Genomic DNA, 21,198 nt, shown 5'->3' on the forward strand with positions numbered 1-21,198 from the left:
TAGTTTCATTGATTATCGAGAATTGTGCTGACCTTTCCCACAAGATCATTTGAATGAGGGCCACTATTTCTGCTCTGATTTTTTTTTACAAATAGACATTAAAGGTCTTTGCCCTCACACAATTCCTACTCCCCCATTAAAGTACCAGAGTCTCAACTGAGAAAAGTGCCCTTAATATTTTAATTTTTCATATTCCATTTTTAATATTATTTATTTTTTACCAAGCCCTTTTTTAATTTAGCCTCACAATCCATCTTCTATATTAGAAATATCTGCTCTTCGTTAATTTTGTTTAGCTAAAATATCAGACAGAAGCTTACCTCAATTGGTAGCACTCTTCCCTCTGTCAGAAGGTTTTGTGTTTAAGCCACACTGGCATTTGAATGTATAAACTAGACTAACACTCATGGGCAGGTTTGCCACAGGTGTTACCTTTGAGATAAGGCATTAAATTGAAGCCCCTATTTGAACTCAGGTGGATGCTAAAGATGATAATGGGAATATGGTGGGATTTGTGCTTTGGAAGGATGCACTGAAACAGGTTGAACACTCTCTTCACGAGCACGAATATTGAATTTTATTCATTGCTTTGCAGCGTCAATTTGCTTCATTTAAAAAGTAATGAGTTAACTTATATAATAAAATTTTAACAAATTATACAAATTATGTGTTGTAAAGAAAAACAATACACCGATATTTACTATTAAAGCTCCCAAAAGACTGAATAACTTCTGTAACAGAATTATTAAAATAACTGACTCATCCTCTGTATAGAATGGACACTCTGCAGTCATGTTGACAGATTATTGTCCTGGGTGTGTATTGAGACTTTAAATGTCACTAACTTCTTAGATAGCCCAAGTCTAACATTCCTCTGCACTCTTACTCAGTATTATGCACTATGTGAGATGGCCAAAATTGTTCCAAGTTAGACCTGACCTAGGTCTTACACAAAGACAAAATAGTGTGCCTCAACTTGCATTCAATTGTCCTATGAATGCACCCAAGCATCCTATTTGCTCTGCCTATCACTTTACAGCATTGCTCTTGTACCTTTAAAGATGTATGCACTAGAGTGCCTAGATCTCTTACTTTTTCCAATTTCTTTAATGATTTTACCTAAAGGATTTACGAATGTTGAGCATAATACTGCACTTATTAAAGTTAAAGTTAAACATCATTTGTCAGCCCAATCTCCCAACATATTAAGATCAATCAGAAGCAGATCAGCATTGTCTACAGTGTGAAGATGGATGTTTTAAAAAAAATATTTTTGGGATATGGTGGTATTCTGTAAAGAAGGCTGTGAGTGTGTTTGTGTGTGTAATTAAACTGGGGGAATGTTAGTAAAGACAGCTTATCTATGGGAGCAGAGAGATGAACGATAAAGGAGCTAGATGCATACATTTGTAATGAGAGGCTATGGTGAAGTTGAGTGTACGAGTAAATACATTGGATTTTAAAACTTGCATTAGGTGAGAGGCAAGGACTTTACTTTTCAGCTGTTAAATTTCAAAGGGAATTTAGAAATGACAAGGGACTTTAACAACTTAGAGGTAAACAAGGGAAAGTTATTCAATTTTATTTGACCTGAAAGTGGAGGCAATAGGAAAACATGAAAGATTTTTATATTTTGGAAAAATTGAGTTCAAAGATGTACTTAGAACAATGGAGTCTAAGATCAAAGGGGAAAGGATATTTAAGAAAAGATGTTTAGTGGCATTGGAGGCAGTTCAAAAGATTCACTGGGCTGATTCTGGGATGAAGGGTTGACTTATCAAGAACAGGTTAGGCCTTTATTCATTAGAGTTTAGAAGAATGAGGGGTGATTTTATTGAAACGTACAAGATTTTGAGGGTGCTTGACAGGGTAGATGTTGAGAAGATGTTTTCACTAGTGGGGGAATCTCGAACTAGGGGACATAGTTACAGAATAAGGGGACATTCATTTAAAACTGAGATGCAAAGGAATTTCTTCTCTCAGAGGGTAGTGAATGTCTGGAATTCTCTACCCTAGAAAGTTGTGGAGGCTGGATCACTGAAAGTATTTAAAGAGGAGATAAATAGATTTTTGAAATATCAGGAAGTTGAGGGCTTTGAGGAGCTGGCACGAAAGAGAAGTTAAGGCCTGTGGCAGATCAGCCATGATCTTATTGAATGGCCTACTCCTGCTCCTAATTCTTATGTTTTTACGTTTGGTTCAGTTGTGTTGGCTATGTGGGGGAGATGTCTTGAGACCAGCTCTGCGCTGAGAAAAGTTGTGAATTTGAAGCAGCCATCCAGTTTAAAGCAAGAAATGTCTTTGGTTTCAGAAAGCAGTCTGTTTCTGAGCCTCTCTTTCTGGGATTTCCACAGCAGAGCGGAAGAGGGTAAGAAGTTGTGTGGTATACCTTGTTAAAGTAGCAGCAGTTTTTGCCTTGGGTAATATCACTGGACTTTTATGGATAAAATCTATAAGAGAGCTTGTGTGTTCTAAGTGGGTTTTTTTAGTGATCCAGCTTTGTAAGACTGTTTTAACTGTGTAATTTTGTCTGTTTTAAGTTTTTTTTTTCTTCTTGTTAATAAATCTTTTAATTTTAAAATCCTAAAAATGTTCCTGGGATTTTATGTTTTTGGGATCAGTAGTCTTCTCTTCGTTTAAAAAATACAAAAAAAAAGTTAAGACCAGTAAGGCAAGTTTCCCTCCGGGATTTGGTTTGCTCAGTGAATAACATCAGCTGCGGTTGTAACAACAGTCCTAACACTTGCACAGATCTTATCGTCTACAAATTTGCAGAACGTGCACCACGCCTATAACTAGATTGTTATTAGAAATAGTAATGACCAACAGTACCAGCATCGATCTCCGTGGGATACCACTAGTGATATATCCCCAAACAGATTCAAACCTATTTGTTTTGTTGTGTGGTCAGGGTCCAGACAAGGGTTTTGGGGATTGGCTATTCCCCAAAGTATGCTGCTCAAGTCTATAGTTTCTCAAACTGATTACTCTTCATTTACAGCACGTATTTACATATTTGGACCTCTACATGAGGTTGGAGCTTCTCCTCCTTCCAGATCTCTCTTACTTCTCAGTCATGTGAACTGACATAATTATTACATCAGCATCATGTTTGCTTCTGATGTTAACCTTTTACTCTACACCTCCCCCAAAGTCTTTATCCCTATCATATCTATACCTTCCTGCATCTCCCCCCAAAGTCTCAGAGTTCACAGGGTTAGTTTCTGAGGTGCCTTAACCAACCTTCCTGATCTCGTTCTGATCTCCTTTTGAGGACAAGGATATTCTGTACTTTCCCTCCTGTCCGTGTAGTGTTCTTCTCCTGGGTGGCTGTAGAGCTTGTAGTAAGTCTTTCTTCTTCTTCCTCAGGATCTGAGTAGTAAACCCAAGTTTATATTGGCTTTTTTTCCAAGGATACTAAGGCACTGCAGTTTCTCCCCTTGATACCCTGGTCTGTCTCAATCCTGTACGATCTTGGTTGTGGAGTTTTTTCAATGATTGTGCCTTCCTTCTGTTGGTCTTGCACCCACTCTCTCTCCCTGGGCTTCAGCACTGGTAAGTCAAATGCTTTTTGTCTCTGATTAAAGCTCTGAGCCTGGTCACTTCTCTGTTCTTCCTCACGCTGTGGTCGCTCATGGAAATATTGGCCTTGAGTCTTTGTTCTGGAGATGAAAACTGTGTTCTCAATCTCCTACACATTAGTAACTCTGGCGAGAAGCTATTTTGTAGTGGTGAGCTTCGCTAACTCAGAAGAACTAGATTAAGGTCTTTGTTTCTCTTCAATAAATCTTTGGCGATTTGTATCTCTCTCTCACCTTCTCCATTCACTTGAGTATGAGATGAACTGGTTATATGAACAAAGCCATATTCGTTTGTAAAATTGTAGAATAGCTCATTAGCAAATTGCGGCCCGTGGGGGAGGCGATGGCGTAATGGCTTTGTCGCTGGACTAGTAATCCAGAGACCCAGGGTAATGCTCTGGGGACCCAGGTTCAAATCTCACCACAGCAGATGGTGGAATTTGAATTCAATAAAAATCTGGAATTAAAATTCCAATGATGACCATGAAACCATTGTCAATTGTTGTAAAAACCCACCTGGTTCACTAATGTCCTTTAGGGAAAGAAATCTGTCGTCCTTACCTGGTCAACATGTGACTCCAGACCCATAGCAATGTGGTTGACTCTTAAATGCTCTCTGAAATGGCCTAGCAAGCCACTCAGTTGTAACAAAACCGCTACAAAGACACAAAAAGGAATGAAACTGGACGGACTGCCCGGCATTGACCTAGGCACCAGAAACAACAACAGCAATCGCAGCCCTGTCGACCCTGCAAAGTCCTCCTTACTAACATCTGGAGGCTAGTGCCAAAATTGGGAGAGCTGTCTCACAGACTAGTCAAGCAACAGCCTGACATAGTCATCCTCACGGAATCATACCTGACAGATAATGTCCCAGACACCACCATCACCATCCCTGGGTATGTCCTGTTCCACCAACAGGACAGACCCAGCAGAGGTGGCGGCACAGTTGTATACAGTCAGGAGGGAGTTGCCCTGGGAGTCCTCAACATCGACTGCGGACCCCAAGAAGTCTCATGGCATCAGGTAAAACATGGGCAAGGAAACCTCCTGCTGATTACCACGTACCGCTCTCCCTCAGCTGATGAATCAGTGCTCCTCCATGTTGAACATCACTTGGAGGAAGCACTGAGGGTGGCAAGGGCACAGAATGTTCTCTGGGTGGGGGACTTCAATGTCCATCACCAAGAGTGGCTCGGTAGCACCACTACTGATCGAGCTGGCTGAGTCCTAAATGACATAGCTGCTAGTCTGGGTCTGTAGCAGGTGGTGAGGGAACCAACAAGAGGGAAAAACATACTGGACCTCATTCTCACCAACCTGCCTGGTGCAGATGATTCTGACCATGACAGTATCGGTAGGTGTGACCACCGCACAGACATTGTGGAGACAAAGTGCCGCCTTCACATTGAGGATACCCTCCATCATGTTGTGTGACACTACCACCATGCTAAATGGGATAGATTTCGAGCAGATCTAGCAACTCAAGACTGGGCATCCATGAGGCGCTGTGGGCCATCAGCAGCAGCAGAATTGTACTTGAACATAATCTGTAACCTCATGGCTCGGCATATCCCCCACTCTACCATTACCATCAACCCAGGGGATCAACCTTGGTGCAATGAAGAGTGCAGGAGGGCATGCCAGGAGCAGCATCAGGTATACCTAAAAATGAGGTGTCAATCTGGTGAAGCTATAAAACAGGACTACTTGCGTGCCAAACAGCATAAGCAGCAAGTGATAGACAGAGCTAAGCGATCCCACAACCAACGGATCAGATCTAAACTCTGCAGTCCTGCCACATCCAGTCGTGAATGGGAGTGGACAATTAAACAAATCACTGGATGAGGTGGCTCCACAAATATCCCCATCCTCAATGATGGAGGAACACAGCACAGCAGTGCAAGAGAGAAGGCTGAAGCATTCACAGCAATATTCAGCCAGAAGTGCCGAGTGGAGGTCCCCAGCATCACAGATGCCAGTCTTTAGCCAATTTGATTCACTACACGTGATATCAAGAAGCGGCTGAATGCACTGGATACTGCAAAGGCTATGGGCCTTGACAACATTCTGGCAATAGTACTGAAGACTTGTGCTCCAGAACTTGCCGCGCCCATAGCTAAGCTGTTCCAGTATAGCTACAACACTGGCATCTACCCAGCTCTGTGGAAAATTGCCCAGGTATGCCCTGTACACAAAAATCAGGACAAATACAACCCAGCTAATTACCACCCATCAGTCTATTCTCGATAATCAGTAAATTAATGGAAATGGTCATCAACAGTGCTATCAATGCTTAGCAATAACCTGCTCGCTGATGCCCAGTTTGGGTTCCGCCAGGGCCACTCAGCTCCTGACCTCGTTACAGCCTTGCTTCAAGCATGAACAAAAGAGATGAACCCCCGAGGTGAGGTGAGAGTGACTGCCCTTGACATCAAGGCAGCATTTGACCGAGTGTGCATCAAGGAGCCCTCGCAAAACTGGAGTCAATGGGAATCAGGGGGGAAACTCTCCGCTGGTTGGAGTCATACCTAGCACAAAGGAAGATGTCTGTGGTTGTTGGAGGTCAGTCATATCAGCTCCAGGACATCACTGCAGGAGTTCCTCAGGGTAGTGTCCTAGGCCCAACCATCTTCAGCTGCTTCATCAATGACCTTCCTTCCATCATAAGGTGTCATCAGAAGTGGGGATGTTCACTGATGATTGCACAATGTTCAGCACCATTCATGACTCCTCAGATACTGAAGCAGTCCATGTCCAAATGCAGCAAACCTGGACAATATTCAGGCTTGGCTGACAAGTGGTAAGTAACATTCGCACCACACAAGTGTCAGGCAATGACCACCTCCAACAAGAGAGAATCCAACCATCGCTCCCTGATGTTCAATGGCATTACCATCACTGAATCCCCCACTATCAACACCCTGGGGGTTACCATTGACCAGAAACTGAACTGGACCAGCCATATAAAAACTGTGGCCACAAGGTCAGGTCAGAGGCTAGGAATTGTGCGACGAGTAACTCGCCTCCTGACCCCCCAAAGCCTATGCACCATCTACAAGGCACAAGTCAGGAATGTGATGGAATACTCTCCACTTTCCTGGATAAGGGCAGCTCCTACAACACTGAGGAAGCTGGACACCGTCCAGGACAAAGCAGTCCTCTTGATTGGCCCCACATCCACAAACATTCACTCCCTTCACCACCGACGCACAGTAGCAGCAGTGTGTACCATCTACAAAATGCACTGCAGGAGTTGACCAAGGCTTCTTAGACAGCACCTTCAAAATCCATGACCACTACCACCTAGAAGAACAAGGGCAGCAGATAGATGGGAACACCACCTCTTGGAAATTGCCTTCCAAGTTACTCACCATCCTGACTTGGAAATATATCGCTGTTCCTTCACTGTCACTGTGTCAAAATCCTGGAGCTCCCTTCCTAACAGCACCGTGGGTGTACCTACACCACATGGACTGCAGCGGTTCAAGAAGGCAGCTCACCACCACCTTCCCAAGGGCAACTAGGGATGGGCAATAAATGCTGGCCCAGCCAGCGAAGCCCACATCCCGTGAATGAATATAAAATAAAATTATTGGACACTTCAATGTCTGGGATGCCATTCATTGCATAAATTCTCTTCAGGGATTAGATGACTGCCTCCGCTGTGATACTATGCAATTGTTAACTTTGATCCACTGTGAGTAGTAATCAAAGACAATAAGGAAGGTTTCCCCCATAAATTCAAATAAGTCGATTCTAAGATGCTCCATGGCCTTGATGGAAGAATAGAAGGTAATAGTGGTTCTTTTTGCTCTTGGTTGTTTATGGTGCAAGTAAGACAGTTAGAAATAATTTATTTTATAGAGCGCATAATGCCTGGCCACCAGACTGACTGTTGCGCTCTCACACAATATTTTGCTATTCCTAGATGATCTTGATGAAATCTCTGAAGAATATCAAGCCAAAGTGTTCTCTGTATGACTATTCTCTCATTGAAGACTAATAAGTCATCAATGACAGTGGGGTGCTTGTGCTGATCAAAGTACTGCCGTAGAATCAGATTAGTGGGGATATAGTCTAGCTATCCTTCGAGACAATATTCTCGGACTTGGAGACATCTTTCACCTCGTCGCTGGGCTTGCTTACACTTTTTGCAGTAGCAGGTAAGCACTGAGTGATTAAGGATGTATATGCTTCAGCCTCCTCGATGAAGTGTAAATCCCCTTGTTGGTTCCTTCTGATGGTATTTGTGACAGTGTGTCTGCTGTTGTTTGATACTTCCCTTGCACATACTTTGTGATGCAGCCATATCTCATCAATCTTAGTCTGAATCACTGGATTCTGGGTGACATCTGTGGAATTTCTTTCATGTTCAGAAGAGTGTTTAGTGGCTTATGATCTGTTTCAATTTTGAAACGCAATCCCATATCGCAGTCTGAAAACTTTTTGCATGCCAATGTTATTGCCAATGCTGCTTCTATCGTGGCATATCGGTGTTCTGTTTCTGTTAGCGACCTAGAGGCATGCTACTATGGTTGGTAATTCTGGGTTGTATTGTGCCAAGATTTCAGTAGAGATTAAAAGCTGCTTAATCCTTTTGAAAGCATTTTGCTGGTTCACATTCCAGCACCACTGTTGAGCCTGTCTCAACAGTTGTCTCAAGGGCTCGTTGACCTCAGCTAAATTTGGCAGGAACATGCCTACTTGGTTGACCATCCCAAGGAACCTTTGAAGATCAGTTATGTTCCTGAGTTGTGGAAATTCTCTGATTACTTTCATTTTTTGTAGATCAGCTGTGATTCTTGTAGCTTGTACTATGTGACCCAGAAACTTGATCATAGGTTTGGCGAACTCACATTTTTCATTCAATGTTAGGCCTGCATCTGGTAAGACTCTCAGGACTGCTCTGACTCTGTGATCATGCTCTTCTCTTGTGGAGCATGTGGAGCATACATCGGGGGAGACAATGGTATCATCGTAAGGTGACTGGACTAATAATCCAGAGGCCCAGGCTCTGGGGACAGTTCAAATCCATGGCAGCTGGTGGAATTTAAATTCAATTAATAGAAGTCTGGAACATAAAGCTAGTCTCAGAAGTGGTGACCATGACAACTATAATCAATTGTAAAAACCCACCTGGTTCACTAATGTACTTGAGGGAAAAAAATCTGCCATTCCTACCTGATCTGGCCTACATGTGATCCACAGTAATGTGGTTGATTCATAACTCCCCTCTGAAATGGCCTACTCTAACCCACTCAGTTCAGGAATTAGGGATGGGCAAACAAATTTTGGCCTTGTCAGCGTTGCCCACATCCAATGAAAGGAAAAAGAAAACAAATGACACATTATTCCCTCCATGCCTTCTAGAGTATGAGACATTGTTCTCTGGAAAATTTCTTGGGAGGACTCAATTCCAAAATGCAACCCATTGAAACAATAATGGCTAAATGATGTTATAAATATGGTCAGCAATCTGGATACTTTGCCCAGAGACAACTGCCAAAATCCACTGTTCGCATCCAATTTGGTAAATAAAGTACTCTTGGCTAGTTTGGTAAGGCTCTCATGTTCCATTGATTTGTTTAATTGAGTTGAATTAATGTAGATTTTTATAGAGCCATTTGGCTTTGGGACTGTAACCATTCCTGAACACCATTGTTCATGGTGACCGGTGAGATGTCCCCTTGCTGCTATACGTTTTCAGTTTCACCCTTGACTTTATCCAAGAGTGGGTGAAAGACTATCTTTGGTGTAAAGAGGAAATTTGGTTTAGCATCAGCTCGTAAGGTGAAATGGTACTTGGTCTTTAGATTTCCTAGGCCAATAAACAATTTTGGTGATTCATTTTGAAATGTATTGCTGTAATTCTCATTGGCAACTTCATCCACTTCATCAAACAGCACTTGCTTAACAATAACCTGCTCACTGACGCTCAGTTTGGGTTCCGCCAGGGTCACTCAGCTTCTGACCTCATTACACACTTGGTTCAAACATGGACAAAAGAGCTGAACTCCAGAGGTGAGGTGAGAGTGACTGGCCTTGACATCAAGACAGCATTTGACCAAGTATAGCATCAAGGAGCTCTAGCAAACTGGAAAACAATGGGAATCAGGGAGCAATCTCTCCACTGGTTGGAGTCATACTTAGCACAAAGGAAGATGGTTGTGGTTGTTGGAGGTCAATTACCCCAGTTCCAGGACATCACTGCAGGAATTCCTCAGCATTGTGTCCCGGGCCCAACCATCCTCAGCTGCTTCATCAATGACGTTCCTCCCATCATAAGGTAAGAAGTGGGAATGTTCACTGATGATTGCACAATGTTCAGCACCATTTGCCACTCCTTAGATACTGAAGCAGTCCACGTCCAAATGCAGCAAGACCTGGACAATATCCAGGCTTGGGCTGATAAGTAGCAAGTAACATTTGCACCACAGAAGTGCCAGGCAATGACCATCTCCAACTAGAGAGAATTTAACGCTCGTCTCATGACATTCAATGATATTACCATTGCCAAATCCCCCAGTATCAACATCCTGGGGGTTACCATTGACCAGAAACTGAACTGGACTAACCATATAAATACTGTAGCTACAAGAGCAGGTCAGAGGCTAGGAATCCTGCAGCGAATAATTCACCCCCTGACTCCCCAAAGCCTGTCTACCATCTACAAGCCACAAGTCAGGAGCGTGATGGAATACTCTCCACTTGCCAGTATGAGTGCAGCTCCAAGAACACTTGAGGCTTGATACCATCCAGGACAAAAATGCCCGCTTGACTGGCACTCCTTCCACAAACATTCACTCTCTCCACTACCGACAAACAGTGGCAGCAGTGTGTATCATCTAGAAGATGCACGGCAGAAACTCGCCAAGGCTCCTTAGGTAGCACCTTCCAAACCCACAACCGCAGCCATTTAGAAGGACAAGGGCAGCAGATGTATGGGAACACCATCACCTGCAAGTTTCGATCTAAGCCACACACTATACTGATTTGGAAGTTTATTGCCATTCTTTCACTTTCAATGGGTCCAATATCCTTGAACTCTCTTCCTCACAGCACTGTGGATGTTCCTACACCACAGGGACTACAGTGGTTCAAGAGGGCAGCTCACCACCACCTTCTCAAGGGCAGTTAGTAATAGGCAATAAATGCTAACCTAGTGAGCGACACCTATATCCTTTAAATTATTTTTAAAAAGATTAATCACAGTTTTAAGCATGCCTTTCTGTTTAGTAGAGAACACTGATGATTTTGAATGACATAGAGACGTTCGAGGATTTTTCAGTCTTTATATTTCAGCTTTGCCATGAGTGGGCCTTTTACTTTTGAAGTTATCCCACCAAGACCTTGTAATTTGATAGATGAGGGTTGCAATGTAATCTGTTTGAGCCATTTTACTTCATTTGATAAAACAGAAACCCATGCTCCTGTGTCTAGTTTAAACTCTGTGGGGTGTCCATCCACTTCGAGTAGTGCAATACTTGTTTTCACTATCACTTACCTCCGCCAGGAATTTTGTTCCTTTGCTTGTGGTTCTTCCACTTCTTGTATGTGGCTGTCTTTTAAAATTTCCTCCCTCTTTTTACAGGTTGTCAGGCTTTTGAGTGATAAATGGTTTTGAAAAGGGCTTTTTTTCCACAGTTGTGGTACTCTGCCATCCACCTCCCCCCCCCCCCCCCCCCCCCCGCCACTTGTGCAGTTTGTTCCTGCCACACCAAAGACATTTCAAAATGGCACACTTTTCCTCATTTTGGCAGTCTTAGGCTTGGGGCGCTTTCTCTCTAAAGGCCTACAAACTGAATGGTCTCAATCGATCTTCTCCATGGAACCTCTCCTTTCCATGCTCCATTCTGTTTCCTGAGTTCCGTTTGCCTTGCAATCTACACTGCTTTTATGAGTGTTAAATCCTCTCTTGGCTGTAAGAGATCTGATGATGCTACATCTAGGATTCCGACTACAATTCAAACATGAATCAACTCATCCTTTAAGGTTAATCACAGCTCCCTGCCAGCCTATAGAGACCGTTGATGAATTAAGCCATGCTTTTCCCTGGTTTTTGCTTTCTATTATTAAAATTAGCCCCTTTTTAATATTACATTCCAATGGATGCTGAAATAAGAGTTGAAAGCTTGCAGGACTTGTTAAGAAATTGAAGCCTCATCAACCCCTTGTCTTGCTATTATGTCATCAGCAATAGATCCTACTGAAAAAAGTGGTGTACTGACCTGGTCTTTTTGATCTTTCTTGTATAATCCTGAAGCCATTCTGTACCTTGTGAACCTTTTCTCCAGTTGTCCCAGCTCTGTGCCTGTTGTGAGCCTTATGCACTCTGAAATGATTCTGGGAGTGGTAGTGTAGGCTCCATGCTTCTGTTGAGTCCTGGAATTGTTCCTGCTCTGTGCTACTGCTTGCTGCTTCGGGCCTCTGTTCACTGCTCTCTGGTCTCCGGGTCTGTGTCTCAGTTTGTATCTGCTGCTCCCACAATGTTCCAACGCCTGGGTGAGTCTTAATTTTTTTTCTTTTGTCCTTCCCATAAGGATCTCTTTTCTTGCCAGCCCTGTATCTCCTTTTTAAGGTCTGCTGGGTCCTTTACTCGCTGCCATCGTGTTTCATTGTGTGGTCAGGGTTTAGAAAGGTATTTTGGGGATTGTCTATTCTCCCAAAATATGCTGCTTAAGTCTGTAGTTCCTCAAGTCCATTACTCTTTATTTATGGCAAGTATTTACCCATTTGGACTTCTAAACGAGTTTAGAACTTCTCCTTCCAGATCACTCTTTCTTCTCAGTCGTGTGATCTGACATCATTATTACGTCAGCATCATGGATGCTCCTGATGTTAACCCTTTATTTTACACTATCTAATAACTACTTTTTTGCCTACATCCTGCCAGTAAATTATTGATCATGTAAATAATACAATGCATACTTTTCAACCGGCTTGTTGATGTGTACCTGCTCTTGGCCAATCTCACTGAACCTGTACCTTACAATGTAGATTGCAGTGCTGGACTGCATTAAAGAAAACTTCACTACCTTATGATAGTGTCCACCAGACTGAAATAATGATGTAATGACATCCACACCAAAAAATGAAAGATTATGCCACAAATGATGCAGCTAAGCAAAGTTGAAATATAAGTTTGTCTTTGGTTTATCTCTTTCTGTTTGTTAGTTGGTCATTCATCTATGATTCAACAGGCAATATTTAAAGTATCACCTCACTTACTAACTGGTGTAAGCTCCACAATTATTGCAGTGCCCTACATGTGTCTCATTGCATTAGCATTTTTAGTTTGATTTGACTGATGATGTACAAATTTTCTGTGTCCTAGAGAGAGGACCCGGCATTCAGCATGTCAAACATTTGCAACATAATTCACAGTATTGTGCAATTGTGCAGCTGCCAGTCAAAATGCCACTAGCCACGTTGACAGATTTTTAAAAATTCACTCATGAGATGTGGCTAGGTCAGTATTCATTGCCCAAACCTAATTGCCCTTGTTCGGGGGCATTTACATGTCAACCACATTGCTGTGGGTCTGGAGTCACATGTAGGCCAGACCAGGTAAGGACAGAAGATTTCCTCCCCTGAAGGACATTAGTGAACCAGATGGGTTTTTATGACAATCGGCAATGGTTTTGTGGTCATCACAGATTTTTATTGAATTCAAATTTCACCATCTGCCATGTGGGATTGGAACCTGGGTCTCTGTGACAATACCCGTGACAATACCGCTGTGCCATCACCTCCCCTATGATACCACTGTTCTTTTTAGTTTTGGAAATCAAAGGGCTAAATCTTGTACATGAGTAGTTGTGGTTAATGCATCAATGATATAAGTCCATCAGTACTTTGAGCACAAAGCTTTGCTAAATACATATGCATTGAGGTATTGCATTCCCTTTTTGGAAGCACTCTTGTATTTCATCAGGGCGGATGAAATCGCGTGACATCATTTGAATTTAGATGCCATCTTCATCCTGGTAAAGATCCCAGAATTATGTAGCATTGCTAAATACCATTATACAAACATACATACATATGAACCTACAAATTAGGAGTGGAGTAGGCCACTCAGCCCCTCAAGCCTGCTCTGCAATTCAATAGAATCACGGCTGATCTGATTGTGGCCACAATTTCATATTTCACCTACCCCCGATAATCTTTGACTCCCTTGCTAGTCAAGGATCTATCTACCTCTGTCTTAAAAGTATTCATTGACCCTGCATCCACTGCTCATTGGGGAAGAGAGTTCCAACGATTCATGATCCTTGGGAGATCCCTTATTTTTAAATTGTGTCCCCTAGTTCTAGTCTCTCCCACAAGGGGAACCATACTTTCAGCATGTGCCCTATCAAGTCCCCTCAGGATCTTATATGTTTCAATAAGATCACCTCTCAATTTTCTAAACTCTAATGGATCAGCTTGACCAACCTTTACTTATAAAATAACCCCTCTGCCCACACAGCCCAGTCCCAGGTATCAGTCGAGTGAAGCTTTTCTGAACTGCTTCTAACGCATTTATATCATTTCATAAATAAGGAGACTAAAACTGTACACAGTACTCTAGATGCGGTCTCTCCAATGCCCCATACAACTGTAGCAAACCATCCCTACTTTTATATTTCATTCCCCTTGCAATAAATGAAAATATTCCATTTGCCTCCCTAATTGCCTGCTGAATCTGCACACTAACTTTTCCTGATTCATGTACCAGGACACCCAGATCCCCCTGTAGTTCAGTTCTGTAAAATATCTCCATTTAAATAATATGCTGCTTTTCTATTCTTCCTGCCAAAGTGGACATCACATTTTCCCACATTATACTCCATCTGCCAAACTTTTGTCTACTCATTTAAGCTACCTATGTCCCTTTGCAGACTCCTTATGTCCTCTTTGCAGCTTACTTTCCTATCTATCTTTGTGGCATTATCAAAAAATCCTATCAATAATAGGGACAAATCTGAGAGCTGTAAACTACAATTCTCAGACAAACCTTGAAGGACTTGACCATTTTTTCAACATTAGAAGAAAGAGATCCAAAAAGCTTTTGATGAGGTAATGCACAAGAGACTCCCGTGTAAGATTGAGGCCGCTAGTATTCGTGGTAATATATTGAGCTAAATTGAGAACTGCCTGGCAGGATGTAGATCTGTTTGGAGACCTATCACCAGTGAAGTCCCATAGAGATCGATGCTAGGACTGTTGGTCTTTAGTATTTTTAAAAATGACCCAGATGTAGGTGCTAGAGAGCATGATCTACAAAGTTGCAGATAAGACCTGTGCAAGTGTTTGGACTGTAGACAATACTCAACTGCTTCTGATTGATCTTAATGTGTTGGGAGATTGGGCTCATAACTGGCAATTATTTTTCCATTCTTTCACAGGATGTAGGCATTGCTGGCTAGGCCAGCATTTATTGCCCATCCTTAATTGCTTATGCGAGCTGCTGGTGAGCCACCTTCTTGAACTGCTACCGTCCATGTGGTATAGGTACACCCACAGTGCTGTTAGGGAGGATGTTCCAGGATTTTGACCCAGTGAAAGTGAAGGAATGACAATATAGTTCCAAGTCAGGATGGTGTGTAGCTTAGAGGGAAACCCGCAGGTGGTGGTGTTCCCATGCATCTGCTGCTCTGGACCTTCTAGGTGGTATAGATAGTGAGTTTGGAAAGTGCTGTCAAAAGAGCCTTGGTGAGTTTCTGCAGTGCATCTTGTAACTGGCACACACTGCTGCCATTGTACATCAGTGGCGGAGGGAGTGAATGTTTAAGGTGGTGGATGGGGTACCTATCAAGCAGGCTGTTTTGTTCTGGATGGTGTCAAGCTTCTTGACTGTTGTTGGAGCTGCAATAACCAGGCAAGTGGAGAGTATTTCATCACACTCCTGACTTGTGCCTTGAAGATGGTGGGCATGCTTTGAGGAGTCAGGAGGTGAATTGCTCGCTGCAGATTTCCCAGCCTCTGACTTGTTCTTGTAGCTAATGTATTTATATGGCTGGTCCAGTTCAGTTTTTGGTCAATGGTAACTCCGAGGCTATTGTTAGTGGGGGCTCAGCGAAGGTAATGCCATTGAATGGCAAGGGGAGATGGTTGGATTCTCTCTTACTGGTGGTGGTCAATGCCTGGCACTTATTTGGCGCGAATATTACTTGCCACTCATCGACCCAAGCCTGAATGTTCTCCAGGTCTTGCTGCATATGGGCATGGACATGTGGCTCATCACCATCCAGGATAAAGCAGCCCGCTCGATTGGCACCCCATCCACTACATTCAACGTTCACTCCCTCCATCACTAACGTACAGTGGCAGCAGTGTTTACTATCTACAAGGTGCACTGCAGCAACTCAAGGGCAGCAAATGCTGGGAACACCATCACCTGCAGGTTTCCCTCCAAGCCACACACCATCCTGACTTGGAACTATATCACTGTTCGTTCACTTTCACTTGGTCAAAATCCTGGAACTTTTTTCCTAACAGCACTGTGGGTGTATTGATACTATGTGGACTGTAACGGTTCAGGAAAGCGGATCACCACTCAAGGGCAGTTAAGGATGGGCAACAAATGCTGGCCTAGCCAGTGATGCCCACATCTCATGAAATTGAAAAATATTGTTTGAGCACTAATTTAAATTATATGATAAAGTATAAATTTGGCTTCAGTTTTTAGTATATGCACTAGTTAATCAATCAATATGGTCTTGATTTTTGATTAAATTAAAAACTTACTAGAAAACTCACCGCACCTGAGTCCTCGTCCTGTGACGTCACTTATATTCTGGGACAGCTCCAGCTCCAGCTCATTTCAAATGTCCGCTCTGACTTTTAGCTCCTGCTCTTTTTAAAACTTGGAGTAAATCTTTTAAATTCCCTGATCCTATTTTAACTTAGTGCCGTACCTTAGAGAGCGGAAAAAGAAACATTCACCAATCATAACTTATCCACTTTTTTGTGACTTTGACATCTGGTTTAAGAGCTGTGACTGGCAGCGTTACAGACCTAGGGCAGAATTGTCTCAGAATTACACAAAGTGCGGTAGTGGGCGGGAAAGAAGTCGCTTTACCCGCCAGCTGCAATGACGACTTTTGGCTCTGTATTGTCCCATTCCTGCCTCATTAATTATGCATCCACAGGAAACATGCTGTCCAATTTGCTTGCCACGTCATTACCTTGCTGCTTCCTCACACAGGGTGCCACATTTAAACTGCAGTGCATTCGAACTTCTCAATGCTTGCAGCCCAGGACTGCTCCAGTGAAGACATGGCCCCAAAAGCCAAGAAAGTGCAACCCCCCCGATTCAGTGACACATCCTTCTGGATGCCATGGAAGCCCAGCATGAAGTCCTCTACCCCCGGCCTGGCCACAGGAGGCCTATCAGTCTCGCCAATCCATCTTGGGAGGCGGTGGCAGAGGTGGTTAGTACCAATGCTGCACACAAGAGGTCGGTCATCCAGTGCAGAAAAAGGATACATGACCTCATCCGTGCCGCCAGAGTAAGACAACTATTTGATCCCTCTAAACTCACACACTCTCAAGGCCATGACACATGTTCACTGGCATCTAACTCACTGCCAGCTCAAGGGACATCCCGCTTACTGTCTCACACACACCTTCACATCTCCATCTGACCTCATCTCCTCAGGAGACTGCCTCCTCAGCCCTCACCCTCTTGAGACCACTTACACAAATCAACATGTGTCTTGCACACACCTTGGGATACCCCCCTTCCCCAGTACAGCCCTTGCCCTGCAGCCTCTTCCCTTGTCTGAGGTCACTTCTACACCTTCCCCAAGCAAGCCCTAGCGCTGCAGCCATTGAAAAGCCACCCCACCTTATGACTGGTTTGGTAGTAGAGACCTGTCCGTGAGCACCTCCTAAAAATTATGTGGTGCTGCCTGCATAGCTTGGCACTGCTGATCACGAGTGTTGTCGAAAGCAAGGTTCACAAACAAACCTCGAAGTCCCGAGCAAAGTACAGCTCGCCAGGTGCACGTCGCTTATGTACAGTTGTGAAACATGTCGGCATGCAATCATGCCGATGTGCCTGGATGATCCAGCATGGGGGGGATGATTCCAGTGAGCAGGACTTATAATGAGATGCTAAAGTATTGAAATTAGGTTCCCGATGTGCGGCAACGGGAAATGTGGCCCGCCATTGACGGGTGGAGTGGATGATCGCAAACTGGTTTCACAACAACATGAAACCGATTTTTGGCTGTCTCACCATATTGCGCCCCCCGCCCACCATGATGCCTGATGCCAATGGGGCCGGAAAGTTCAGGCCCTAGTCAGGATGATGGCATTAAGCTCAGTAACTCCTCATCAACCGGCATGAACAAGATGGGTTGAATGGCCTTCTTCTGTGTCATAAATTTTCTATGATTCCAAAAAAGTTATGAAGCCTGAGGGCACAAATCATTGTTTCTTAAAAATTAAGAATACTCACCTGATTCATTTTGAACTACTCCTATTTCCTTCTTCCTTGTTGGTTGTTTTTGTTTCGGTGAGGATTTACCGAGGTTACAAGTTACTTAGGTGGTATAGTTTTGCAAAAGCTATTTATTTGCAAGGAATCATATTAAATATATGGTATTCAGCACACAGATTGTTCTGCATCTCTTGAAGCTTCTCCAAGACCCTCTCAGGGGTCATCTGACCCCTGATGTCACAGTTACATCTTTAATATATCCATGGCCTCACCCATTACTGTTCAGCTCCCACCAAGTATAATCTCAAAAATATAAAATTCTTTTGTTGAACTATTTACTTTCCTGCTGTCTCCCCGCAAAGTTATAAGATCACAGGTTGAGCCTGTCAGGTGCTCTGACATTACTCCCTGATCTTCTCCTGAGTATCCTCAGTTGGGTTTGTTAGGGTACAGCCAGTTCCTGGACTTGAAAGACGTTTCTGGGGCTGTTGTTGGTGGAGGCCGCATCGTCACTATCATCACAATGAAGCTGGGAGGAATGGCTTCTAGTAGTATGCAGGGGAACCAGAGCCATTCTGTTCTATCTTAAATTTCCGAGTGGTGTGTTGATGAGGTATAACCATGGTTGCTGGGTTTGGTGTATGACTGTACCTTGTGTCTGACGGTCCCTGATCCAGACCTTCTGTCCTGGTGCTAGCGTGGGCATTGTTTGTGCCCTGTGTCGGCAGTTATAATGAGTGGACTGGCTCTCTTTGAGCATTTCCTCATGGTGTCTTATTCGGACATGGTCTCGGAGAGTAACATTGAGTCTGAGTTGGTGTTGGAGTGAAGGAAGTTGTGTTTTCAGCCTTCTGCCCATCAATAATTTGGCTGACGAAAAACTATTCCAGAAAAGCTGGCTCTGTAGTTAAGCAAAGCTAGTGTTACGATCCTTGGCCAGACCCCGGGACATTGTAGGGGGATGCCCAGTTAGGGACCAGCAATGTTTTTTTAAAGTAGATAAAGGTTGAGATTCAAGGTACCTGCTTTTGGAATAAAGCCACAAGATTCCATGGGTTTTGAACAAACAAAAAACAAAATTTACCATACAAGTTTAGAAAGATAAAACAATTTACAATATATATCATATACTCTAACATTCAATGTAAGTATGAGGCACATGTGAATTAACAGACAAACTGTGGTTGAACACACCACAGAGTAATTTTTAAAATTTCATTCATGGAATGTTGGTATTGCTGGCTAGACCAGCATTTATTGTCCATCCCTAATTGCCCTTGAGAAGGTGGTGGTGAGCTGCCTTCTTGAACCACTGCAGCTCATGTGGTATAGGTACACCCACAGTACTGTTAGGAGGGGAGTTCCAGGATTTTGATCCAGTGATAGTGAAGGAATGGTGATCCCATTTCCAAGTCAGGATGATGAGTGGCTTGGAGAGGGGAACTTGCAGGTTGTGGTGTTCCCATATGTCTGCTGCCCTTGGGTTTGGAAGGTGCTGTCTAAGTTCCTTGGCTGAGTTTCTGCAGTGCATGTTGTAGATGGTACACAGTGCCACTATACGTTGGTGGTGGAGGGAGTGAATGTTTATGGCTGGGGTGCCAATCAAGCGGGCTGCATTGTCCTGGATGGCGTCAAGCCTCTTGAGTGCTGTTGGAGCTGCACTCATCCAGACAAATGGAAAGTACTCCATCATACTCCTGACTTGTGCCTTGTAGATGGTGGACTGGCTTTGGGGAGTCAGGAGGTGAGTTACTTGCCACAGTATTCCAAGCCTCTGACCTGCTCTTGTAGCCACAGATTCTCTCTTGTCCGAGATGGTCATTGCTTGGCACTGGTGTGCCACAAATGTCACTTGCCAGCCCAAGCCTGGATATTGTCCAGGTCTTGCTGTATTTGGACATGGACTGCTTCAGTATCTGAGGAGTCACAAATGGTGCTGAACATTGTGCAATCATCAGCGAACATCCCACTTCTGACCTTATGATGGAAGGAAGTTATTGATGAAGCAGCTGAAGATTTGAGTCAAACAATCTCGCTGAAACTTCATCTTTCTCTCGAGGGTTTCCAAACTCCAGCTTTAAATCCTGCCTTGGAATTCTCCCTAAACATCTCTCTCACTCGTATGGCTTTAACAATGGCCCACCTCGCAGGGTTTCACTCTCGCCTTCCAAGACTCTCCCTGGATTCCCGAGTTATCCAACATTAGCTCACAAGCATGCTTCCTGTGACCGACACTCCAGCATTCTCACCAATTCTCATTCTTCACTAGCGAATTTGTCTTGTGCATGAGAGATTTGGTTTTCTGCACTGATTAGTTTTTCTATCAATTGCTTATTATTGGCACTCAGATCCTCATGGTTGGTCAGAGTAATTATTAGGAGTTCAGTAAGATTAGCATGATCAAGTTCCTGTTACAATACAGTCATCGCCATGTTACTGTCTCCATTAGCCAAATCATTACCCAATTATTACCCAATAAAAAATCTATCCCTTCCATAGGGTAACCTAGAAGCATTTCCCACCATGACAATTTGATTTACTAAGTCACTTTATAAATTAACTTTGCACAAGGGAACAGGTATATAAACTCCATGAATATCTCCTATTAATACCTTTTCCTGCATCAAACTATCTGGAACATAAATTGCATCATTAGCCACCATCATGACATTGATCTATCCCAATAACTCTCAAAATATTAACCGGATTACTTATTTTGGAGGAGTAAGGGAACACTTCTTCCTTCGAAATAAAACATTTAGAACCTCCAGTAGCCTGACTTAATTTAGCAGTAGTTAAGGAAGAATTCTCTTGACTATCCTAAGCCATATCCCCCTTTCTAGTGTGTTCTGAGGGAAGATGTTTCACCTGTACCACTGCTATGGCTTTAGTATCCACTTCTTCTTCTGTTAGCCTTTTCTGGGGTTTCTTTAAGTGTTCTTACAACTGCCACTGTTTTACCTTTCAGCTTCCAACAATGGGCTTTGACATGCCTGGCCTTACATCAATAAAAGGATACCGGTTTATTTTCATGCCTTTTATTCTCTCAATTTTCTTGACTGTAGCCTCTTATGTAAAGCTAGATTCTTTCCTGTTCCTCCAATTTCCTTGTTGGTTTACAGAGGGATATCTACTGTCCCCTAGCTGTCTATGTGGCATATCATACCTATCTGCTAGAACTGC

This window comes from Cetorhinus maximus, chromosome 8, assembly GCF_964194155.1.
Source record: "Cetorhinus maximus chromosome 8, sCetMax3.hap1.1, whole genome shotgun sequence".
NCBI classification, from domain to species: Eukaryota; Metazoa; Chordata; class Chondrichthyes; order Lamniformes; family Cetorhinidae; genus Cetorhinus; species Cetorhinus maximus.